The 14349-nt window shown below is 44.9% G+C and overlaps 1 long non-coding RNA gene across 1 annotated transcript; it reads left to right on the top strand.

Moving 5' to 3' along the window:
• The first annotated feature begins 6906 nt into the window (after positions 1 to 6906).
• LOC140682291 (uncharacterized) lies at positions 6907 to 8313 on the top strand. The gene is made up of 3 exons (XR_012053813.1): positions 6907 to 7287; positions 7371 to 7445; positions 8142 to 8313. It is a non-coding gene; the product is annotated as an uncharacterized lncRNA (long non-coding RNA).
• Positions 8314 to 14349: the final 6036 nt, after the last annotated feature.

Below are 14349 nucleotides of genomic sequence, written 5' to 3'. Positions count from 1 at the left end.
CTCTCCGGGCCGCCGCTCCGCCCACGACGAGCGGGAGGGAGCGCCGCAACTTCCGCTCCTCCCGCGGGCACGAGCGATCCCGTATGCGGCCGGCCCGAAGCGGCCTTTCCGCCGGTTTGCTATTTCGGTACCGTGGGTGCACGCTCTGCTGTACGGCTCTGTGCGAGCGACGTCTTGGACACCTATTCCGGGATCGAGCCGTAATACAGTCCAGGTTTTCCCCCATTCCGTGTTCTGGTAAAATCTAGTCCCGGATTTACCCCATTCCCTACTGCAGGAAATCCAGTCCGGGTTTTCCCCCACACCATACCCCAGGCGCCCTCTGTAGCAGGAGTCCCTATAAACTCCATACAAATTCCTATAAATTCCATTTTTCCTCCGATTTTTTCCACATTAGGCATCTTCATATGTAATATGAATAGCAGCAAGGCTTGTTCCATTTATTGAGTGAGACTCAGAGTGGGATTTAGTGAAATTCCTGCGAAAATTAGTATCCAGGGCAGCTCCGGGGTGGTCAGTGAGGATGAGGAGGGTCAGGGCAGTCCCAGGTCTGGTCAGTGAGGATGAGGAGGATTGGGACAGTCCCAGGTCTGGTCAGTGAGGATGAGGAGGATTGGGACAGTCCCAGGTCTGGTCAGTGAGGATGAGGAGGGGGTGAAGCAGTCCCAGGTGTGGTCAGTGAGGACGAGGAGGGGCAGGTTAGTCCCTGTGACCCAGGAGAGCGCAGGAGAGGGAGCAGCACACCTGAGTAGGTGAGGCAGCACGTGGGGGTACAGGGGAGATTCTCCTTTCCCTTTTCAAATTCATCTTTCCAGTTCTATCCCAGTGCCTTCAGTCCCTTCCAAGTGCCCTCGGTCCCATCCTAGTCCCTCTCTAGAGCATCCCAGTGACCCCAGAGAAAAGAGGTGCTTGAGGGGAGAACCTCCTTTTCCATTATTGGCTGTGTTTAAATTGGAGGGGATTCCCCTTCACCATGGTTTTAATGGTATCAGTTGAAGGAAAATCTCTCTTTTCCAGGACTTAGCTGCCCATCAGCTGATGGGCAATTGTTATATTCTAGTTTAACGGGAAGGGGAAAACCTTTTATGATGCCATTTTATGGGTTTGAGTTGAGGGCAAACTCCCCATTTTCATCACCTTAAGGTTTAAATTGCAAGTGAATCCCTGTTATCCCTTGGTTTTAAGAGTTTAAATTGAGGGCAAATCCCCCTTTTTCTGACATTTAAAGTGTTTCAATAGGAGAGGGGAAGAGAGAGAGAAAAGAGAAGGAAATGAGAAGCAGAAATGGTCAGGAAGGAGATGAAAAAGGACATTGTTATATGTAGTAGATATAATTCGTGCCATTTCTAATATGATATATGTGATATTGAATATTTGTTAGAGTATACACGTTTGTATTAGGATTCCCCCCCAGGCGAGACCGGGTGTATATTGGAAACTGATTTACAAGTAAGAAGGTACAGCTCGCCAGGAGATGGGCCGTGTCTGGGGAGATACAGAAACCCCAGGTGCTGATCGTTCGCGTGAATGATCCGAGATGGATATCATGGAAATCCTCGGGCAGATATATGTGAATACAGCGTTCCCGAATTCCCGTAAATTTCATCAAGGGATTCAACAAACTCCGGACACTGATTTGTTCTCCCTCATCACCAAAAAGGAAAATCTTATTAACATATAGACTCTGAATAGAAGAAAAGACTGATTGCTGAAATCTTGGCCTCAGGCGGAATTTTCCCTATAAAAACCGCTTGTGCCAGGATGGAGGTGTGTGGGCATGGAGGAAAACCCCTGCTGAGGCTGACTCCTTGTTACACATCCATCTCGGGTCATTCACGCGAACGATCAGCACCTGGAGCTCCCGTATCTCCCCAGACATGGCCCATCTCCTGGCCAGCCGTACCTTCTTACTTGTAAATCAGTTTCCAATATACACCCAGACTCGCCTGGGGGGGAATCCTAATACAAACATGTATACTCTAACAAATATTCAATATCACATATATCATATTAGAAATTGCGCGAATTGTATCTACTACATATAACAATATATAAATCTAACATTATATATTATATATATGTAGATAGTAAAAAAGATATGTGTAAAAACATGCCTGTATTTTTAATTTATACCTAGATACACTTCATATATATAAAGATATATGACATATTTTCAATATATATGTCCACAGAAGTGGGCTATATTATATGCTATTTTATATATATATATATATATATATATATATATATATATATAAAATATGCTATAATAATAGTTAATGATTAGTAGTTGAAGTTTACATGCTGATAGAAAGGAATGAAATAAAGTAAAAAGTGGGCATGGGACCCCCCCCCACCCCCCAAAAGTGCTGAAGGGGCTTTGACATGGCTGAGGAGCGGATAATCTAGACGGCAGGGGATGTCAAGGGTGGGTTGTTGATGCACGTGTGGTACAGGAACAACAGATTTATTTGGGAAAATAAAGACACTTGTCTTGAAACTGAACAAAAATGTTTGTCCTGATTAAACTTCCTGAAATTCCGAACGGCACAGGATGTCTCCTTTTTATTCTCCCTCTCTCCCTTCTCTGCCTTCCCTGAGAGTCTGCACTGCACGCTGACCGGAACCAAAGAGAGCGAGTTCTCCTGAGAATTCTGCTTTTAACTCCTCTGTGTTCTCAGAAGCGTGTCTACCTTCAATTAGTCAATATCCAAATTGACCTCTTCCTTCTGAGAAAATTCTCTTTCTATGTCAAACCACGACACTTTCCCTTCCCTTCCCGCTTTCCTCCACCACCTGATGTCCCTCCCCACCCTTTCCATGCCCTGCTCTCCCTCCTCTCTTCCCGTCCCCCTTTCCTTCTTTCCCCGCCGCCGCGGGGCTCGGGGCGCGGAGAATAAAGCCCAGAGGGCTCTCGGCGGATCCCCCCGTGCGGTCAGGCACTGCCGGACCTGCGGCTCTGCCAACACCGTGCTGAGAGTGGCCCCCGCTCTGTGCCGAGCCGTGCCGTGTCAGCCGTGCCGTGCCGCCGCGTCCCCGCCGTCTCTGCCCCTGGCCTGTGACAGCGAGCCTGGGCAGGAACTTCAACCCTTCTGGGGGCTGCCCCTCATTTCTTGTCCTAGCAGAGTCCCTTTCAAAGGGAGGGGTGGGTATAGAATACTAAAACCTGTCTTTTTGTTGTTGTTGTTGTTGTTGTTGGGGTTTTTTTGTTTGTTTTTATAGGCATTGGTAAAGAATAGGAATTTATCGCTAAATTCATTTGGAAAGAAACCCTCTCTATATCCACTCATTTGCATACAGAAATGTAGGAAACCCTGACTAGAGATGGGTAGTAGTTTTGAAAATAGTGCCATAACGTTTATATCTAGGAGTGAACCAAAAAAGTGCCCTGAAACCAGAACTGCTGCAGGAACTCAAGGGAATAGAAAGGACTCTCTGGCACCTTTTGCCTCCATTCTCTGCCAGTCCCCAAAATGTGTCACGGTCCCAGAAAAGGTGTTTGTCATCCAGATTGCCAAAGCGAGGAAAGAAGCAATGTGACTGGTTCCCACTATTGCTGTATGAAGGCTTTTTTTAAAGGCTGGTGTACTTATGTTCTCTTTTGCCACTCCAAGTTTGACTTTTCCTCTGCTTTTTTGATGTCTGCTGCTTTGGGTGTCCCAAGGAGGGCTGGGTTCCTCAGCAGGGGTCTTAGGAGTTGGTGCTGATTCTGCTTTTTCTGAAGGTGTATCAAGGTGTGCTACCAAAATGACTATTTTCTCCACTGGAAAGCTTTCCCTCAATGACGGTCAATGCATGTATGTTTTTTAATCATGTAACCATGTTGACGGGGCGGCTCCTGCCGGGAACTGTTGTAGGGGGTTTTCCTCAGCTCACTTTTACATGGAGCTGCTGGAGGAGAGGGATTAATGGGGGGCTCCCGGGGCTGTCTCATGGAAGGACAGTGAAAGCTTCTGACAGGGTGCGGGGCAGCACCTGGATACGTGGAGCATTGCTTAAAGGAGGTGCCGAGGGGCGAACCTTTGTGCCGGGAGCCAGCAGCCAGAAGAGGTTAGCCTGTGTGGACTTGTAGCAGAGATTTTTCTCTTTTCCCTTTTCAATTTCATTTTGCCAATCCCCCTCCCCTGTTCCCCCAGGGAAAAAAAAAAAAAAAAAAGGGGCTTATGAGGACAAATGAAATTCAAATGGAGGGAAGCAAATTCTCTTCCATTATTGTCTGTATTTGGACTGGGGGTATCCCCCTTCATTTGTGGTTTTAAGGGTATTGATTGAAGAAAAAACTGCCTTTTCCATGGTGTTAGGAGTATCACGGGGGTGTCAGGGGATCCCTGTGTTCTATTTAAAATGGAAGGGGAAAAATATTGTTGTCATATTATGGGTTTAATTTGAGGGTAGCCATCCCTCCCACCATTTTCATCATCCTAAGGTTTCAATTGAGGGGGGCAGCCCCGTTGTACCTTATTTTAAAGGGTTTGAATTGAGGTAAAAATCCCCCTTTTACCATAATTTGAGTAAAACTCCTTTTCCTGCTGTTATGGGGGATGAAATTGAAGGGGAGAACACATTTATTTGGCTTTGTTGGAAGTGAGGTGGGCACCTGAATGTGGCATCAGTTTCAGGGGTTATGTGGAAGGAAGCTGCAGCTCTCGCAGCGTTTGATGGGCTGAAATCGGGGTGTGCCACTGCATTTAAGGAACATGGGCATTTAAGGGCGCTTCTTCTGTCCCTGGGGAGCCGCTGAGGTGGAAGGGGAATCGGCGCGGCCGGGCTGCCGCGGGACCGCCGGGCCAGGGGGAGCGGGCGGGGGTCTCCTGGTGCGGCGCTGTCCCTGCCTGCCGGAGGAGTCGCCGGAGGAGCCGCTTTCCTGCCGGGAGCGCGGGGACGCCGCCGCCCCCATGGCCGGCGTGGCCTCCCCGGTGCCCCCCGCACCGCGGAGCGGCGTCAGCCCGAGAGCGAGTCCCGGCAAGGGGCGCTGGGGCACACTTGTGGCTCGTCAGCTTCGGAGCGTGCTTGCCAAAGTCACTGAGAGGAGAGAGGAAAAAACCCAGCCCCGACCGCGCAGGCTTTTTGTCGGTGGGCTTTGCTGGTGTTGCTCTGTAAACGAGCCACAGCTTTGAATAATACCGTGGGCGCCTTCTGGAAACAGTTGTTATGGATAAAAATTGATCCAGCAGAGTCAATATAGCAATCGAATTCCATCTGAACCAGCCGCATGGAAAAGGACAGTGCTGAGCCCGGGATCGCTGCTGGGTGTATCACAGAGTACACAGCCTCAGCAGAGGGTTCCCCTATGCCCACACACCACCCTCCTGGTACAAGCGGTTTTTATAGGGAATATTTTGCTCGAGGCCGGGATTTCGGCGATCAGCCTTTTCTTTCCATTCAAAGTCCCACATATTCATAAAGTCTCTTTTCTCAGTGTTGAGTCGAACAATTCGGTGTCCGGGAAGTGATGAATCTCCCTGATGTAGTTACTGGAACACGGCATTCAGATGTATCAGCCCGAAGGATTTCAGCGACGCCAATCTAGAGTCGATGCTGGGATGATCATCGCCGGGCGTTCCTTTATCACCTCGACACATGGCCCATCTCCGGGCGAGCCACATGTATTAGCTTGCTAAGGCAGTTTTATCAGAGACCGGTTTCCAAATATATGGGGCAACTCCCAGTGCCGACTTATGCATCCTCTCAATAATATCAAATATTACATACATCATATTACACATAACACAGTGTTTGATGCATTTCGCACTCTGTCGAGAGACCTCCGCCTTTTTTCTCTGTTGGGTCCATCCAGCAGGAGGAGGTAATTGCCGATGGGGTGTGGCGTGAGTATTTTTGTCTTTTTGGCATGGGGTTTTTGGTGCTGGTTTGGTTTTTCGTATTGGAGTAAAGTATAATAGTTTTAGAAGAAATTACAGTTTTGGCCAAACTTTTAATTTTAGATAATGTGAGACATTAGGTAAAATAAGTAAAAAAGGATTTTTTTCTGTTTGTGTTCAGTATAGTTGAGAATTTGGGTGAGGATGATAGAGGATGTCCTATTATAGTATCATTTTAGGATGTTTTGTTTTCTTTTATTGTTGGCTAAATGCTCAAATTAGTATATTTTAATTGCATGTATGCATTTATATGTACATACAGGTAAATATACTTATTAGCAATGCTACTTAATAACTAGTGGCATTTATATGTAGTTTTTATTCAAAATTTTTGGTGGTATACAGTGTCTTGTTTTATTTTTTGTAATTTTTTACTATGTGTAATTTGTTTTTTGTGATTTTTTTAAAAATAAGCTTGGTACAGCGGTGTTAAATGGTGGAGTTATTTAAGGTATGATACTTTATAGTTAATCTTTATTTGTTTCAGTTATGTGTGTAGGTTAAATGGGGTTGTTGAAGGGAGAGTGGGTTTTGTTTATTTTTTTTTTTTTTGGTGTTTTAGTTTATGGAGTATTTTTTGGGAGGGAATTACAGTATTCTGAGTTGTTTGGTGTTGCTGGTGGTGTATTGTTGAGGTGGCAATTGGTATTTGTTGGGGTGTTTTTTAAGAAGAGTTATTATAGATGGTTTTAGGTGGTTGAGGTCAGGTGTTTAATTGTTTACTGATTTTTGTTTTATAGTAGTTATTTTAAGTGTTTATTTGAGATTTCTGGGGTTTTGAAATATTTGTTTTGGAGGAAGTTCATGTTTATAATGTATGAGTTTTCAGGTTTTTGTTACATTAGTAATAGAAATTGGTTTTGTTTTATATGTTGTGATGAAATTGTGTACTGTGTACGGGTGTTCAGTAAGGTTTTATATTTTTGTAGTTTTGATGTGATAGGTTAATGATTTTGTATATTTAAAATACATGGGTTTTTTTGGTTCTTATTTGGTTAGAGGCAATATCTTTTTAGTTTTAGGGGTTTTGTTGGCATAGATTTTGGAGGTTTTATTAAGGGGATTGGACATGGGGCCTTTGCTGTTATGTTTGGTAATGTGGTTATGGGTAATTGGAGGGGACTTTTTCTTCATGGAATTTTTTTTAGTTTTGTTTTTTTTAAATTTATATATTTGTGTGGTTAGGGTAGTGGTGTTTCTGCTGCAGCTCTAAGCATCCATCCTTGTTTGTGTGCTTTAGATGATCCATTCATGTTATGCTGAGACTCCCTCACCAATGGGCCAACAGACCTGGTTCATCACTCTCATGGGAACTCGGGAAGCAGTACATGGCTCTGAGATGAAGCCTTGACCTTTTCCATTTGAAGTCACCCAGGGAGCCTTCAGGAGAAGCAGAGGAGCTGCTGTAAGTTGGGGAACTAGTGAGGAGGAGCCAGGGTCCACTCAAGATTCAGCAATGCCCCATCGCTTTGTCTCCTCTTAACCCAGGCAGTCACCAGGTTGTCGGCATCTGAGCACAGCCAAAGTGTGCGGCCCAAGGAGCCAAGCATTCTTAGGAGAATGGTGAGTAGCAGAATTGTTGGGTTTTCAACCGCTGTGCAACTAAGATCACGTGCTAAGGTTTGCTGTTCTTGATTGTAGCTGACCAAGAAACAAGAGCCTGGTGATGGCAGGAAATTCCCAGTGGGCAAGGCAGCCTTCCTTCACGAGATGTGGATTCTTATCCCCAGATATCTGAGAGATGAGCCCAAGTCTGGGATCCAAAGAGGGGATGAAAGTGGGCCACCAGGAGGGCTTTTTGAGTCAGCTTTGAAGGCGGGGATGTGCAAGAGTTGGCCCCTTAGGCCACATAAAGGAAAAGTCTCACAGTGCTGAGGTGCTCAGGGCAGATGCATCATGTCACTTTTCTGTCGTGCCTTCTGTGTCTTTTGGGTGTCTCGTGTCACATGCCTTTTGCCTTAGCCCTTTGAGGGGCTTATCAGAAACCGAGGTGCCTATCTTTGCATCTCTGATCTCTGATTTCCTTGACCCAGTGCTGATTCCTTTGAACCTTTGTCTCGGGAGCCCCGACAGGCATTGGAATAGCATCTCATCTTGTTCTTAGCCATTCTCAACAGCTGTGCACTGCAAGATCCATTCTAGTGGATTAGGACTTGTTGAAATGCAAAGATAGGTAGAGGATTCAGACCACAGGACTCATGGGCATCCATCTTTGCAGTGTGTGGAAAAAGTCATTCAGTTATCATCTTGTTTCTCCAGGGTTCTCTGAGCATCGTCGGCTTGCTATTGGTGTCACGTCAGTCACATCATTCCTCATTGCTCTTGCGAAGAGTTTTTTCTTGCTGTTGCATCCCCTCGTTTGTCTTTTCCGGCGTCACTGGTGGTGTCTGTGTATTTGGCCGGGAGCTGCTCTGCCCTGCTTCATAGCCTGGTGCAGGTATAATAGGACAAGTCCTGGGGCCTGGTAATTTGTGATGTGGGGTGTAGCTGGACTCTAGATGGGATTTGTAGATAGACACAAGATGTCTGGAGCTGTTAAGTTATCCTGCAGTGCTCTGACTTCTGTTCTAACACTCTTTCAGATGCAACCAGATGAATTCCATGGCAGAGCGCCCCATCCCAGATGAGTGGGTTCCCCTGAGAAGGTCAGTAACCATTTTTCTTTGCAGGGGAAGCATAAATAGTGACACTGTGTTACAGCCTTCTTTGTCTTTATTTTTAGGAAGTAAAGCTGGATATTAGCAGTCAAGGTAAGTGGACAAGGTGGGCAGTGACTGGTGGCTGGCAGCAGTTGCTATTGCTCAGGTCTCAATTCCTGGTGCAACTCTTAGCCTCCATTCTTGTTTCTGTGCTTTGGGTGGTCCACTTGTATTATGCCGAGAGCCCTTCAGCAACCGGCCAACAGACCCTGTTCATCGCTCTCGTAGGAATTCGGGAAGTGGTACACATGGCTCTGTGATGAAGCCTTGTTCTTTTCCATTTGAAGGTGTCACCCGGGTAGCCTTCAGGAACAGCCATGGTTTTTAATTCTGAATCAGGTGAGTGGATCTCTATGGCTTCATAATTCAAGAGTCTAGCATCTGTGAGCTATTTGTCTGCTTTCTGTTGTAATATGCTTCTTACGCTATGAGGAGTATAAACTACCAATTGAGCCCCAAAAGTTACTTTCTTGGCTTCTTCAACTAGCAGTGCTACTGCCAAAATTGCTTGTAAGTAAGTGGGCCACCCCCTGCTCATGGGGTCTAGAAGCTTTGATTCATAGTCCGATGGTTTCTTGGTTCCTCCCCAATCCTGTGTTAATACTCCATGGGCAGTGTGACTACTGGCATCTATAAATAACTGAAATGGATTTTTCACATTGGGAAGGATCAATACTGGAGCTGCCATAAGTGTTTCCTTTAACTCTTTGAATCCCTCCTCATCCTGTTCTGTCCACTTTCACCTATCAGTAGTTAGTTTCTCATACAGGAACTTGGCCTTTTCACTATACCACTCAATCCACTGCCTGCAATATCCTAGAAGCCCCAGCAGCTGTCTAATCTCTCTTTTTGCCCATGGGGAGAGTAGAGCAACAATCTCTGCTACTCTTTCAGGTTCTAATTTCTTCTTCCCTTTTGTTAGCCAATGTCCTAAATATTTAACTTTGGGCTCAGTAAACTGTAGCTTTGACTTTGAAACCTATAATCCTTTATCCCCTAAAAAATTTAGTAATGCTATGGTACTTGCTCTTACATCTTCCTCTCTTGGATCATAGGTCTAATAGGTCATATACATATTGTATATGACCTATACATATACATGTACTAATAGGTCATCCACATATTCTAATAATTTAGTCCCTTCTCTTGGCACAAATTGACTTAATAATTGTTCAAGAGCCTGTCCAAACAGATTAGGTGAATCTACAATTCCCTGAGTCAAAGATGTCTATAAAGACGTGTGAGTGCTCCAGGACGGTTTGGGTGGATACAGACGAGAGATCTCTGCTGATTGCTCTTGGAGGATAAGGTTTATTCGGGATGGTAAGAGGTCCTGCCTCAAGCTGCTACACACAGCAAGTGGCCGGGCCTGAGGTGCCGGGGGAGGGGTGAGACAAAGGGAAGAGCAGGGACTCCAGGAGGGGGAATCCAGGAGGAGGGAGGAAGTTCCAATAGAGCCTCTGGCCCCTCGGAGACCCCTTATCAGGGGGCTCCAAGGTGGGCTGGAACAGGACCTGGGCCAATGGGGTCACAGACACCTGATGTTTCAGGGGAGGGTTACAGGTGTGGGGTGAACCATGCATTCTGGGGGGTGAGATGGAACAGTCCATTTGGCTTTTGGACCCCTCTGTAGGTGAGGGTTATTGTCCAGCCAGTAGGGGGCGTTATATTCATCCTGGCTGTACTATTGTGGTTCTTCTGCTGGACAATCATATTTATCTATCCTTCCCAACAGATGTCCACCTGAATTGCTGCTTTCTGTTTATCTCTGGGTCCTCCCATTGGAAAGCAAAATAGTCAGGCTCTCTTTAGCTAAGGGACAGGTCCAAAAAGCATCATTGTCTATCACACTATACCAGGTATCTTCCGGAGATATATTATTCAACAAGGTGTAAGGATTTGAGACTGTAAGAAATAACATTTTAGTCCTCCTGTTCACAGCTCTCAGATCCTGTACTAACCTATAACTACCATCTGTCTTCCGTACTGCCAGGGTAGGAGTGTTATGCCTAGACATGCAAGGTTCCAAAGTCCCCTTTCTTATTAGTTTTTCAATCACAGGTTTCAATCCTCTCCTTTATTCCATAGGAACGGGATATTGCTTGATCCTAATATAATCTTCTGGCCTCTCAATTTCAATATGGATTGGTTCCACTTCTACCCTTGCAGCTTCCCCTTGGGTATACCAGACCCTAGGATCTATTTTATCCTCATCCTCTGTGGTTAATCTATATAGGTTTACCTTAAAATGGGATTCCTGCATGATTAGACTTACTTCCAGAGTTTCCATTAAGTCTTTCCTAGCAGATTATAATCTGCTTCTTCAACCAGTAGTATATTCCCTAAGCAAAACCTAGTTTCTGATTCTATTTCTACTTTTTTAATGACAGGTACTTTGAAGGGTTTCCCCTTTGCCCCAGTGACCACCATAGTATCCTTCCTTTTTGTGCACCCTGGTGGCAACCATTAAATGATACTCTGCTCAGCTCCTGAATCGACTAAGAATATGAGTTCTTGGTTTTGGGGTCTTATTTTTAGCTTTATCAAGGGCTCTCTGGATGTTCCGGACCCTAAACTAAAAAGCCCCTGACACCTCTAATCTTCCTGGAAGATTTTTTTCATCTTTCATCCTCTTTTTGCACTCTCTCTTAAAATCCCTTTCTTTTTGCAATAAAAGCACTCTGGGATATTTTTATGACTGTTTGAGTACTTCTTCTGAGAGGGGTTCTGTCTCCTCTGATGCTGATGGTTTTATGTTGATTTTACACGGTTTTGGGCCAGTTCCTGTTTCTGGGCTTCCCTAACCGCTGCTACCAATACCTTTGCTTGTGCTTTCTGCTTTTCTTTATCAGATCTTTCTTAAAAATGCAATAAAAGACTTTGCTAGCGTCTCCTTACCATAACTCTGTGCTGAGTTCCCTAAAGAATCCTTAAAAAAATTTTAACCAGTACCGTACTTGTGCCTGATCGTTGTTCAGTATTACCAGTCTACTAGCCTCACAGCAAACTGACCTGTGGGGTTTTGGCTGGTAATTATCAAGTCCTGGATCAAAAGGTTTTCCAGTTCCCAAACACCAGAGAACCTCCCTTTTTGATCCTCCCTGTGATCGACCCCCGAACTTCCTGAGTTTCAGGCTTGATGCATGAAAATTAGTTTTGCCACGTTGTGTCCGCTTCCCCCTTGACCAACCACTTTCCTTGCAGGAGAGTGGAACTGCAATCTTGGGGTCTTCACTCGCTCTGTGATAATATCACATCTCACACACGCCTTCTATCACACCTCACTCAACCACGGAATACTCAGTTCTTTTTCCCGCATGGGTTCTTTGTACACGTAGAATTTTATGACTGAAAAAAATGCGTGTGGCTCCAGAAACCCTTCCCCTGGCTCTGTCCGATTTGCCTGAGAGCTCTGGGCCTTTTTTTAGCCCTTCTTTGATTGTGACTCTGGCTTTTAGTTCCAGATCGGGTTGGTTCCACAGGGTTTCCCAATCCTGTCAGACCGCTGAAATCAGCAGGGCGCCACCTGAACAGAGGAGGGAGTCCCTGGACCCCTAAATCGGATTATGTCAGGGCCACCAAGATTGTTATGGGTAATAAATGATCAAGCCTAATTAATAATTAATAAAATAGATTTTTATTTCGCGACCGGGGTTTGGTTTCTGATCACCACAATCAAAGGGACAGTGCTGAGCCTGGGATCGGTGCTGGGTGAACACTGACCCAAACTCCATTGCATTGGATCCCCTATGTTCAGGAATGCTGTCTCTGTCTGGTTAGTTTCATACAAATTTTTTTTCCCTGGGGCCGAGGTTCTCCTATTCTTTTTGTTGCTTCACATATTCATGGGGTCTCCTTTTCTCTGTGCTGGGCTGGACAAAGCCGTTTCTGGGAAGCGATGAATGCTGATCATGATATTGGGATTCATGTTCCTGAGATGCTCCTGACGGCTCTGGCTATCTTTATTGTAGATATTTCTCGAGTATTAATCCCTTGGGTGTGTCTTAGTTTAGGGCAAATTTGGGAGAAAAACCTCTGGAAGCAGCCCCCAGAAAACAAACCCCCATGGCCCCTCCCCACCCACCTGATTTGGGAAGAATTTTCTTGGAGAGAAGTGGAAAAGAATATGTTTATTTAACAAACAAAACACTCCCCAGGACAAAAAAGATTAACAACAGCAGATGACAACAAAACTCTTTCACCACTCTGAAGAGATGAACAAATCCAGAAAGTCTTTCCTGGGAGTGGTCGCCTGGGTCTGGGTGCTGGGGATTGCTCTGGGCACTGGGGATGGCTGCTGCAGATCACAAAGCGCAGGCTCTCGGTGTTCCTCGGTGTTTCCCAGGTCCCGGTCTGGAGCAGGTTTGAATGGCATTCAGGAAAGGGAAAGAAAAAAAACCCAGTCCAGGGAAAGAATTGGACTGCTTAGCTAAACTAACTAACAAGCAAAAGCAAAGGCAAAAGCAGAAGCAAGCAAGCAAGCAAAGCAAGCAAGCAAAAACCAGCAAGCAAGCAAAAGCAAGCCAGCCAGCCCTAGCCTCTTCTAGACAGCAGACCATGGCGGTAGGTGAGCCAGCTGATCACAGGACAAAACAAACCTTCACTTTCAGAGTCAGTTCTGAAAGCACAGAACATAATATCAAACATAAACAGAACACACGATTGGGGATACTAGCATCATAACGTCACCCCATGACAGATGTCTCCTGGATTGTCCCAGGAGAGGGCCCATCTCTGCACAAAGACATGGTTTTTAATTTGTAAATTAGGTGTTTCTCCCTGCTGCCATCTATGGTTTTGCAATCTTTTCCCATCTGTGGCTTGTGGTTTTTGTTTGTTTGGTTTTTTTTTTTTAACTTTAAGAGTTTTTCATACAAGCACAACTTATTTCATGTGTATTTTACATAAGCATGAATTATTCCATAACATATATTACAATTGTTTTGTAAACATGATCAATAGCAAGACCAATAACTACAACAATTACAATATAATAAGGGTACAATATAATGCTATAATTACAAGGGTTTCCAGTATTTTAGCCAGCCATCCTCTCTGGGACCATCCCCCTATTCCTTGGAGAATTTTATTGAACCAATTAGTTTCAGAGGCCTTGTGGATAGCATTGCTGTCTTCAGCAACTTGCCATATTTTGTTAAGTTGTTTTTGGAGATCTTTTATGTTTGGGATGTGTACACAACACAGTGTTCTCTATCCAGCTTTAAATATCCACAAAGCCCTTGTTCTTTGGCCAGCAATAAATCTAAGACCAGTCTGTTTTGTAATGTCAATTCAATGTTTGCTTATTTATAGTTTGAAATCCCCTTTCATTAGCTTCAGATTGTTAGATAATCTAACTTGGCAAGTAAAAAAATGAAGTTCTGTTTTTAGAGCCATGGCTCCTGGTAAGAGAAAACACTGTAGGGCCTATTCAAACATTGTGGAAGCTGAAGGTCCTGTCCATTCTGTGTCTTGCTTTACCCTACCCCAATACTGGGCTTTCCTGGGGCTTCTTTTCCAAGGTGGGCATAAGGTTAATAATCCTAAGGTAACTTGTCAGGTGCTGGGGCCAAACAGTAATTGGATAGACCAATATCCATCTAGGGTAACACAAACAGTGTAACCTGGGGAAGGAACTTCCAGGGACTTGACACAATTTAAGGGTTGGCTTCTAAAGTTTAGAATTAATTTGGCTATCCAGCTTGTGGTGCTGGACTGAATTTCATTGTTTTGTTTTTCTCTTTACCTCTATTGACCCTTACTTGAGT

Source organism: Taeniopygia guttata, chromosome 1A, assembly GCF_048771995.1.
Source record: "Taeniopygia guttata chromosome 1A, bTaeGut7.mat, whole genome shotgun sequence".
NCBI classification, from domain to species: domain Eukaryota; kingdom Metazoa; phylum Chordata; class Aves; order Passeriformes; family Estrildidae; genus Taeniopygia; species Taeniopygia guttata.
This window is presented reverse-complemented; position numbering and strand designations above follow the sequence as displayed.